The sequence below is a fragment of the Triticum dicoccoides genome, chromosome 6A (assembly GCF_002162155.2).
Source record: "Triticum dicoccoides isolate Atlit2015 ecotype Zavitan chromosome 6A, WEW_v2.0, whole genome shotgun sequence".
Lineage (NCBI taxonomy): Eukaryota > Viridiplantae > Streptophyta > Magnoliopsida > Poales > Poaceae > Triticum > Triticum dicoccoides.
This window is the reverse complement of record NC_041390.1, coordinates 156,180,669-156,189,546: the sequence shown is the minus strand read 5'-3', so window position 1 is coordinate 156,189,546 and position 8,878 is coordinate 156,180,669.

Genomic DNA, 8,878 nt, shown 5'->3' with positions numbered 1-8,878 from the left:
GGCGATTTTTATGAAAGTCTTCAAAACGTGGGAGTTATGAAGACAAACGATAGAAATAAACCTAATACCCTGCATCGGTAGGTAGACTACACTAGGCAAGCCATAGTCAAGTATTCAATAGAGTGAAAGCACAATGACTAATAGCAGCAATGTAGTAAGGATCAGGTAGGAAGATATTGTGAAGCCAAACAGAACTAGCAGTCACTCAATGACTTCACAAGGAGTAACAGTAAGTAAAGGGAAGGGAAGATGAAACCAGTGACTCGTTGAAGACAATGATTTGTTGGACCAGTTCCAGTTGCTGTGACAACTGTACGTCTGGTTAGGGCGGCTAGGTATTTAAACCTTAGGACACACAGTCCCGGACACCTCGTCCTGAACACGCAGCTCAGGACACCCAGTCCTCATCGTATTCCCCTTGAGCTAAGGTCACACAGACCTTGCCCAATCACTCTGGTAAGTCTTCAAGGTAGACTCCCAAACCTTCACAGACTTCGTTCACCGGCAATCCACAATGTCTGTTGGATGCTCAGAACGCGACGCCTAACCGGCTGGAGGATGCACAATCCTCAAGTGTAATAAGTCTTCAGATCACATAGACAAGAAGACTTAAGTCATGCCTAATTCTCTTTGGCTCTGGGTGGTTAGGGCTTTATCCTCGCAAGGAATTCTCTCTCAAAGGCTTCGAGGTGGGTTGCTCTCAAACGACAAAAGCCGTACTCTCAATCTGAGCAGCCAACCATTTATGGTTGTAGGGGGTGGGCTATTTATAGCCACTTGGCAACCCGACCTGATTTGTCCGAAATGACCCTGGGTCACTAAGGAACTGACACGTGTTCCAACGGTCAGATTTCAAACTCACACGACAACTTTACTTGGGTTGCAAGCAAAGCTGACTTGTCCGACTCTGGACAAGATTCTCTCTCATAGTCTTCACTCGAAGACATAGGTTTTTGGTTAGGCATCACTTCAGTCATTCTGACTGGTTCTCTTGGACCCCACTTAACAGTACAGTGGTTCCTATGACTCAATACAAAAGAAAGAGAACTATGAAAGATCTAAGTCTTCAAGCTCCATAGGCTTCATGTGGTGTCTTCTCTTGTCATAGTCTTCAATGTGAATATCTTCATATACCACTTTTGACTTCAATGTCTTCATACATTTTTAGGGGTCATCTCTGGTAGGAAAACCGAATCAATGAGGGACTTCTACCTGTGTTATCCTGCAATTCTCACAAACACATTAGTCCCTCAACTAGGTTTGTCGTCAATACTCCAAAACCAACTAGGGGTGGCACTAGATGCACTTACAATCTCCCCCTTTTTGGTGATTTATGACAAACTAGTTGAAGTTTTCAACGGGGAATATAATCTGTGAAATTGTAAAGGATAAGGAATTGTCTTCATAAGTTGCAAGGGCTCCCCCTGAAGATGTGCATATAAGTAATTTGCTTCTGGAATGCAAATGCACATGGCAGGTTGTACTTGTGGAGATCCACTTCAACTTATGATGACAATCCACTATGCATGTGAAAGTATATGAAGATAATGACATGCATAATGGAAAATGGACGTCTGCAGAATGATCTAAGTGCGGAATTTATCGTCATACATGCGGAATTTATCATCGCAAAACAAGGTGGCAGATAAGTAGCAGACGACCATCGAGTTTAAGTGTTACAACTCAAAGAACCAAATGTAGCAAAACAAGAGTTGTAAGCACGAAGCAAAATATAAAGCACCCGCCCATATGAACCTGCTTGAAGACTATCAACCTCATATGCTTCTCCCCCTTTTGTTAGTGAGGACCAAAAAGGTTTGAAGACATAGAGCATCTACTCGTTCCCATGAGGAGTAGGTGAAGTAGCAGGGTCGTTGGTGGTGTTTGGCGGTGCTGAAGAGCTTGGAGCAGAGTTGAAGCATGCTGAAGGAGGTGGCGGTGAAGTAGCATCGTCTTCATCCTCGATAACTCTGGCAGTCACTGTTGCAGCAGAGAGAGAGAACTCAGAGTCTTCAAGGGATGGAGTTCCTCGCAGCACAGCTCTTCGAGGAGGTGTGGAGTCAAACTTGAATCGCTCAGTGAAGCCATCCTCTTGAATATCATCTTCAGAACACATCATCGTGAGCCCTTTCCATGTGCGGCGACAGGTTTCATGGGTAACGAAAGCATTCTTGGTGGCAAGATTGCGAATGCGATTGACATCCACCAAGAGGCTTTTCATCTGATGGTTCAGCCAGTCATGATGCCTATCCTGTTTCTAATGAAGAGCCACAAGAAGCTCTCGGTCGTTGAGAACACGAGTGCGCTTCTTGGGTCTTGGAGCAGTTGTACTATTAGTGGCTTCAGTGGAAGCAGGGTGTGGTGCACGTGTAGTGCCAGCCAAAGGATACACCCGAGTGACTGCTTCAACTCCTTCAATGTTCTGAGAGAAACTCTGATGCTCTGCATTCTGAAGACTTAGAGGTTCCTTGGCAGGCTCAGGATAGATGGCTTCAGTAGAGATATCCACATCAGGCAGAAAAATCCGATGATTGCGAGCAGATGGCTGATATGAGATATCAGAGTGAAATTTGATTAGCCGCATTACCCATGGGGCGTAGAACTTCAAGCCAAACAGATCAGAGCCTGAGGCAGCAAGTTGGTGAATGAAGAAGTCCTGTGCATTGAAGCATTTTCCATGAAGTATATAGAAGATCAAAGTCTTCATTGCACCTTCAAGCTTGGTATTTGGAGAGTGCCCTTTGATGGGCCAGAGAGTTCGCCTGATGATGTGATAAATGGTTCTTGGCAGATACTCAAGGTCTTCAACGAAGAACTCCGTGGGATAAGCAACATCTTGGGGCAATGGCTTCATCATGCTGAGCATCTGACTCATATCAGGTTCAGGCCTCTGAAAGATGCTCTCAATAGCTTCACTATGCAACTGACAGCCATGCTCGTAGGGATCACCAGGAGTGGGCAAGCCAGTGAGCTCAATGATGTCAAATGCATTGGCTTCGTGATGAACGTTTCCGGTCATCCACTCCAGGACCCAAGTCTTCGGATCTTTGCTGTACCCGCGGATGTGAAGTGTGGCATAGAATTGGAGCAGCAACTCTTCATTTCAATGCTCTTGGTCAATAACGAACGACAGCAGTCCAACTTCCTTGAAGCAATCCAAAGCTTCTTCCAGACATGGCAGACCAGCTATAGCTTCAATGTCAAGGCGCTTGTGTGGGAAGATGCGACCTTGGTTGTAAAGAATGCATGAGTAATAGCTTCGCTAAGGATAGCTCCAGAACCGATCAGATGATATCCTTTCCCTTGAGTAGGGGTTCCTGGAGCTATCGAAGAATGTGTTGTCTGCCCTGAAGCCATTAATATTGAAGGAGCGAGGTGCTGATGCAGGACCTGGGAACCTTGGCAATCTTGGGATTGGCTTTTGTACCTGAGGCCTGTGCCCAACATGATAGTCGAACTGGGGACCGGCAGCAGACTCAGGAACAGAAGTGACATGATCAGTGGCTTCACTGTCTTCTTCTTCCGTTGGGGAGGGCTCCACATTAGCTTCATTAGTGGTTGTGGCAGCCTCAAGATTTTCATCCTCCACTTGACAAGCTGGAGGGTCGGTCACAAGCACGTTCTCCTTGAGAACTGCTTCTTGGTGGGACAGGGGAGTGGGAGCTTGTGGGACTTCTTCTTCCGCGGCTGATGCAGCCAGATTGTCTTCAGCAGAGACTTGAGGCCTTGGACCTTTGCGAAGCCTGCGCAATGCAGGCGACGCCTGTGGAGTTGGAGTTTGCTGGGCCTCATAGTCTTCTTCCTCTTGTGGGCGATCCGCCCATGAAGCATCCTGTGCAATTGGCGTCAGTGGACGACCAATGCTGATGAGTTCGCTGTTCTGAGGAAGGACTGCACCATCTTCTACATGGTCATGGTGACCAATGTCTTCAGTAGCGATGGGGTCAGCTGCTGGAAAGTCTTCAGCTTCATGAGCCTCTGTAGAAGCAGGCTCATGGATAGTCAGTTGGCGTTCAGCTTCAGGATAGACCATAGAAATGGGTTCAACTATCAAAGGCTCTGTGGGAGCAGCCCGATCTTTCTTGGTCTTCCTCTTCTTCTTGGAGGGGGCAGTAGGAGAGGCTTCAGAGTGTTTCCTCTTCCTGGCTTCAGCCTCAGCAGTCCTTGTTTTCTTAAGCTCTGAAGCGGTTGACCGGCTTTTTGGCTTCGAGCCAGTCATTATAGTTGGGAAGACAATAGGAACTGCTTCCTGCCTTGGTGCGTCAGGTTCAGCCGTAGCAGGCTTCTTCTTCTTCTTTGCGGCCATCCTGGGGTCGATGCCAGGACGCCCAAGGGCCTTGCGTTTCTCAGCCTCATTGTAGGCTTGCACACATCTGTCAACCAGAGTTTTCATGCGCTCACGCAAACCCTGAGCTTCTGCACGTTTCTTCAGAAAGGCTTCCTTGAGCTCATGCATCATGATCTTGAAGTTCTTCACTTCTTGCACACTGAGCTTGGCCATATGCTTCTTGAACTGAGCCTTTTCATAGTCAATCTTTTGCTTCAGTTCAACAATGCGCAGGGTGACAGCTAGCTCTGAAGAAATGGCACCTTGGAAGGCGACACTGAGGCCAATGGGTAGCTGCAGATCTTCAAAGCTGATGTTTGGCATGTCAAACCACTCGTCAATGAAGTTGTGGATGATGGTTACATCAAAGAGAGGCAGATCATTGAAGATTTCTGCTTCTTCTTTGCTCTTGATGAGTTGCTCAAGAGCGTCATCTGCAAGATCTTCATCACTTGACAGATCAATGTCATCATTGCGCAGAATGGCAGCAGCTGTTAGCTCTTGGCCTGTGTGTGGCAGAGGCATCTTGGCCTGCTGGGGCTTGGAGATGCGTGATAAGTCTTCGGACTGCACACTGTCTTTAGGAGGTGCAGTTGCCAGTGGCTTCGCCCGTGAGATTTTTGGTGAAGGGGCAGGCTTTGAAGCTTTAGGCTTCTTTAGCTTCTTTGTCTTCGGCGCTGCAGGCACTTCTTTTGATTCAGCGTCAACTACAGGCTCATTCACTGCAGTCCCTTGAACTAAAATGCGGGTGATGAGGCCTTCAAGGTTGTAGAAAGGACCGATGACATTGGGTTCTGCATCTCGTATGCCATCTGCCCTTGGTGCTGAGGGACCAGGGTTGAAGTCTAATCCCAAAGTCTTCTTGTTTTGCTTCACTGAGTTCTGGGCAAACTGGAAGTTGCACTTGAACAGATTGTCGTCACGACACCATAGTAGTGACGATGGGTGTGCATCAGCAGGCTGTGACCCATGGACCATGCATGGATAGAAGCCTTGTTCAATGGCTTCATCTCTGGACCTGGGTAGAAGATTCTTATATAGGATGTCTCCCCACGGTCTCTTGATGGCATTTTTCTCAGCATATTCCTGGGTTACAAATCGGTATTTGAACCATTGTTCTGCCCAATATCTTCGAATCCATTGGATTCGGGTCTTGCGCTAATTGTAATCCTCTTCAGGATCTGTCTTGTACAGTTCTGAGAGGTCATCTGGCAGATCTCTAGATGTTTCTCCACAACGCTTTCTGCCACCCTTCCTTGCTGATTTCTCTGAAGCTATAAACTTTAACTTGAAAGGCTTCAACACGTTCAAAGGCTTCAAAGGTTTTCGCTTGCTGGACCAACAGGAACTGGCTTCGGGAGAATTTATGTGATGTTGTAAGAATTCTGCAAATGAATGCAGACTATGAGAACCAAAGGATTCTCCCACGGACATGTACCCGTGACAACATTAAGGTGCGAGGGAAGGGGAAGAGGTCATATGCATTCTCAGAAGATTTTGAAGATAAATCAGTTTAGAAGACATTGACCTCATCGTACGAAGACATTCACTCATAGATAAGGAGTTGGTTCCAGATTTGTACGAATCCACAGATCAGTACAAGTGAGGAATCTAACTACTTTGTGAAGCACAAGTGAATATACTAGGCATGTTATGAGATGCAGTATGAAAGAGATCTAACTTGTGTGAATGGAAACTGCTTGTGGTAGAAAGTGACAAATCCATAGGATCAACGATGTTGTAAAAAGGAAGTTTTATTTACCACACTAAGAACTGCTAGACGGAGTGGAGGATGAGGCCGAGCAGTTCAATCTTCCGTGCCCTAACTTGGCGATGGAGGACACCTACGGCGACGACGGAGAGGATGATGTCTGCGGTCGGCGTGAAGACGGCATCGGAGAGGTTGCGGCAGCGAAGCGCTTCGTCGCCGGCGTCGTCGAGGGCTAGCAGTGGCGCTAGGGTTCGTGCGAGAGTGGAAGAAGAGATAATGACCGCTGTGAAGTGTGTATTTATAAGTACATGGGCGGCACTGCGCTATTATACAGGTGCCCCTGGCGATTCGCATCTGAGGAACACGTGGCCATTATGCGGAATTTTGGGGTTTGTTCCACGTCCCACGCACGCCTGGATTGTCGGGTGGTCGTTCCTACTTCTCCGGTTTTTTTTATGTGGAGTAATGAGCATTGAAAACGGACTTAATGGTTGTCTCTGTATCTTCTGCTGACAAGGACGCAGAGAAGACATTCGACAGTTTCAATAGAATGCATATGATTTGGAGAGATAGAATTTGAGATAGAAAGCATAGAGAGGTTAGGGTCCGATCACATTCACTGAGTTCAAAAGATTCAACAAGAAGACATAGCTATAAGTGAATGCTGTAGAGGACAAAACACTAGTCTATATATATATAATCAACATAGTGAAGATAATCATGAGGATATGTTGAGATCGAAGCCAAACCAAATGTGAAGACATAGCAAATATAACGCCATGAGTGAAACACTTCAAAATAGAACGTTTGGTGGTGGCGTTACCCACCGTATAGGAAGTATTAGATCCAGACACGGCGCACAATTATTGTGGCGCTCCGAAGTCAAATTCCACATTAATGTATTCACACTTAGAATGTATGTCTTCATTGATTGAAGATATACTTCACTTCGTGTGTTGCACATCTAAGTCATCAATATGCACAAGGGTTAGGATGTGTGCCTGATCACAGGACATTTGAGGATTCCAGGATATTTAGCTCACACCGTAACTTGCAAAATCTCTTCTCATCCAAGGGCTTGGTGAAGATATCTGCCAATTGCTCTTCAGTGTTGACGTGTATGATATCAATACCTTCCTTCACAACATGATCTCTGAGAAAGTGATGACGAATTTCAATGTGCTTTGTCTTCGAGTGCTGAACTGGGTTGTTGGCGATCTTGATGGCGCTTTCGTTGTCGCAGTAAAGTGGCACTTGCTTCAGATGAATGCCATAGTCCTTGAGTGTTTGCTTCATCCATAGAAGCTGAGCGCAGCAAGATCCAGCAGCAATGTATTCAGATTCAGCAGTGGAGAGAGATACACAGTTCTGCTTCTTTGAAGACCAACATACAAGTGATCGTCCCAGAAAGTGACATGTTCCTGATGTAGACTTGTGATCAACTTTGTCACCAGCATAATCAGCATCCAAGAATCCAACCAGATCAAACTCTGAGCCCTTTGGATACCATAATCCTAGAGTTGGGGTGTGAGCCAAATATCGAAGAATTCGCTTCACAGCTAAGTGATGCGACTCCTTTGGTGCAGCTTGAAATCGAGCACACATGCAAACACTAAGCATAATATCTGGCCTAGATGCACATAGATAAAGTAAAGAACCAATCATGGAGCGGTATACCTTTTGATCGAACTCTTTACCATTGTCGTCAGGACCCAGATGATGTTTGGCTAGCATTGGTGTTGTGAAGCCTTTGCAGTCTTGCATACCAAACTTCTTCAGACAATCTTTGAGATACTTTTCTTGAGATATGAAGATGCCGTTGCATTGTTGTCTTATTTGAAGAGCGAGGAAGAACCTCAGCTCTCCCATCATGGACATCTGATATTGCTCTTGCATCATATATCCAAACTCTTCACTGTACTTCTGGTTGGTGCATCCGAAGATAATGTCATCCACATATATTTGGCACACAAACAGTTCACCATCATATGTCTTCGTGAAGAGAGTGGGGTCTAGGGAACCAGGTATGAAGCCTTTGCTCTTCAGGAAGTATTTGAGTGTGTCATACCAGGCCCGAGGGGCTTGTTTGAGGCCATACAGTGCCTTGTTGAGCATGTATACCATGTTAGGATGTTTTGGATCTTCAAAGCCAGGCGGTTGTGCAACATACACTTCTTCTTCAATCTTGCCATTGAGAAAAGCACTCTTCACATCCATTTGATATAGAAGTATGTTATGATGATTTGCATAGGCCAGCAGTATGCGTATGGCTTCAAGTCTAGCCACATGAGCAAATGTTTCATCGAAGTCAATGCCTTCCACTTGAGTATATCCTTGAGCAACGCGACGAGCTTTGTTTCTGACAACTTGACCATGCTCATCTTGCTTGTTGCGGTATATCCATTTTGTTCCTATTATATTGTGCTTCCGTGGATCAGGATGCTTAACCAGTTCCCATACATTATTCAGCTCAAACTGTTGAAGCTCTTCTTGCATAGCTTGAATCCATTCAGGTTCCATGAAGGCTTCTTCAACTTTCTTGGGTTCTGTTATTGAGACGAATGCGAAGTGCCCACAGAAATTTGCTAGCTGAGTTGCCCTTGAACGAGTGAGTGGACCAGGAGCATTGATGCTATCAATTATTCCTTCAATCTGCACTTCATTGGCAACGCGAGGATGTACAGGGCGAAGATTTTGCTCTTGCTGATCATTGTCGTTGTTAGAAGGAATGGCTTCAGACTGAGCATTGTCTTCATGTTGATCAGGTGCTGAGATGATAAGTTCTTCTTCAGGATGAGCTTCAGAAGGTATAATTTATCCAGTTCCCATTAGCTTGATTG